Source organism: Mandrillus leucophaeus, unplaced genomic scaffold (genome assembly GCF_000951045.1).
Source record: "Mandrillus leucophaeus isolate KB7577 unplaced genomic scaffold, Mleu.le_1.0 Scaffold855, whole genome shotgun sequence".
Taxonomy (NCBI): Eukaryota; Metazoa; Chordata; class Mammalia; order Primates; family Cercopithecidae; genus Mandrillus; species Mandrillus leucophaeus.
This window is the reverse complement of record NW_012109308.1, coordinates 735,458-738,033: the sequence shown is the minus strand read 5'-3', so window position 1 is coordinate 738,033 and position 2,576 is coordinate 735,458. Positions and strand designations below refer to the sequence as shown.

The 2,576-nt window shown below is 47.4% G+C and overlaps 1 long non-coding RNA gene across 1 annotated transcript in view; it reads right to left on the bottom strand.

Annotated features, from left to right (window-relative positions):
* Positions 1–2,576, bottom strand: part of LOC105530927 — a 14,070-nt gene that overhangs the window by 1,282 nt on the left and 10,212 nt on the right. Inside the window, exon 4 of the long non-coding RNA XR_001004715.1 lies at positions 1,000–1,090. This is a non-coding gene — a long non-coding RNA (uncharacterized LOC105530927). The remainder of the gene's footprint in view (positions 1–999; positions 1,091–2,576) is intronic.

Genomic DNA, 2,576 nt, shown 5'->3' with positions numbered 1-2,576 from the left:
AGTGCCCCCCTGGCTCCCCCACCGCCTGGTGGAAAGGACAGGGTGATGTTTCATAAACATTACCTCACGTGTTTTCAGGGAGATAAGGTGTTTAGTAAACGTTGTTGGAGGAGGACCTGGCCTGGAGAGTCATCCGCATGACCACCACCAGGACACACGGCTGCCTGTGCTGCCTGCTTGGACTGGCTTCAGGGGCCTCCAGCTCAGCTTGCCCAAAATACAGGAACCAGCAAGTGGAGCTGGCTTTATTTAGTGTAAATAGAGGCAAATACTCTCATGCTGAAGGACAAAGAGGTTATGCAGGAAGAGGGCCGGCAGCCTGCTCTGGTCAGGAGTCAAGGTCTATGGGCACCGGGAGCCCAGCACTTCCATGTGGGGTTCAACTCTCTGGAGCTGGGGTTTGCCTCAGGGGTTCCATGTAGCACAACCCCACAGGGAGGCATTGACATAAAATACCATGGGAGTGGTGCCCCTGGAGTTGTGTAGCGGGGTGCCAGGTGCAGGCACAAGGAAGTGGTCACCATTTGCTTACAGGGCCGACCATCTAGGATCCAAGGAAACCGGAACTGGCCACCAAGTCCGCTACCGTTCACCATTTACCCTCCTCTTAACCACAGGAGGGCCCTTGGCTGCATCAGGTTGGCACTGGGCAGTAATGGTGTATCCTTCCTTATCAGAGCAAGACTTCCCTCCATTCCCACACAGTCGAGTCAAGGGTGGCAGCAGCACAAGACGCTTTCCCTGAGCCAGTCCTCTCTGGACCCTTGCCAGGAAGCAGAAATGTCACAAATGTACCAATCTGAGCTTAATGAGGAATGTCTTTGCTAACTCTCAGGGCCCCTAGGCATGGACAATGGACCAGACCCCAACCTATTTTCTTTTTCAATTCATATTCCCGACACATTAATAAATGAGGAAATTCTAATACAGATTTGCAAAAATTGTGATACAATTGAAACTCTTGCATTTAACAATTTAATGCTTTCAACATATACTCACCCAAACACACTGACTTGGCAATGATATCGAGTCTGAATTGGAAAGCCTTCATGAGTATCAGGCCCAGGGCAAATTTCTCTCTGGCTCTCCTCTGTCAAAGGAAATGAGAATTTAGCTTAGTAAGTGGTGCTGTCCTCCTCACTGGAGGCATGTAAGCAGAATGGATACCACTGAGGGAATCACTGCATAGGCCTGAAGCTGTCTGGGAAATGTGAACTGCAGGACATCGCCAGCACCAAGGTATATTTGGTTCCAAATCTAGTTGTAGAGAGGTCCTGGCTGGGCACGACAGGTCATGCCTGTAATCCCAGCACTTTGGGAGGCGGAGACAAGTGGATCACCTGAGGTCAGGAGTTCAAAACCAGCCTGGCCAACACGGTGAAACCCTGTCTCTACTGAAAATACAGAAAATTAGCTGAGCGTGGTGGTGCGCTCCTGTAATCCCAGCTACTCAGGCTGAGGCAGGAGAATCGCTTGAACCCTGGAGGAGGTGGTTGCAGTGAGCCGAGATTGTGCCATTGCCCTCCAGCCTGGATAATAACAGCAAGACTCCATCTGAAAAAAAAACAAAAAAATCCTTCCTGCTGAGCCGAGCTGACTTGGCTGTGAGCAGAGGCAGAGTCTGGGAGGCACCCCACCCTGAGCAGCTTTCCTGGAACTGCATAGTGTTTGATGAAATGGATTGAAAACTCAATTTCCAGCTCAGTGCCAATTTGGGGTCAAATGATATATTTCACTTTTGTCAACGAGCTTTGTTTTTCTGAGCCTCAGTTTCCTTATCTGCAAAATGGGAGTGATACTTCCTGACTTGCGGGGCTGTGGTAAAAACTAAATAAGATAGTGTATGTCTGGACCAACTCAGCATCAGGCACACAGTTAGCACTCACATACGCGGCGTGAGAGGTGCGAGGCACCCCCTGAACTAAAACACTAAATCAAAAAACAGATACGGAGCTGGGCATGGCAGCCCACGCCTGCAATCCCAGCTTCTCAGGAGACAGAAGCAGGAGGATCCTTTGAGCCCAGGAGCTTGAGTTCAGCCTGGGCAACATAGAGAGACTCCATCTCTAAAATAAAATAAAATAAAGTAAAATAAAATAAAATAAAATAGAATAAAATAAAATAAAATAATTAAAGAAAAACAGATACGAGGAGGAGCTCTTTCTGGCTTTCCCTCCTGGTTCCAATTCCACAGCTCTGGAATCTGCACCTGGCAGGCCCTTTAGCTCTGAACTCAAATGCCTGGCCTTATTCTGGCAGTGTTAGAAGCACAGGCTTGGGTTCTGGGGGATGAGTACAGGTAAGTGACCTCCCCTGGGATTTCACTCTGCTTCTGAGTACATACAGATAGACAGATAGTATCCTTATAATAATAACTACTATTTATGTGGCTCTTATTATTTGCTAGTTACTTTCTGTGTGCCCTTCAGCAAGCTACTTAACCTCTCTGAGCCTCAGATTCCTTATCTAGAAATCAGAGAAAATAATAATGCTTATTCAGAGTGATTGTGAAAATAAAATTAGCTCATACATATAAAACAGAACAGTGCTTGATGCACAGTAAATTCAAAATGTAA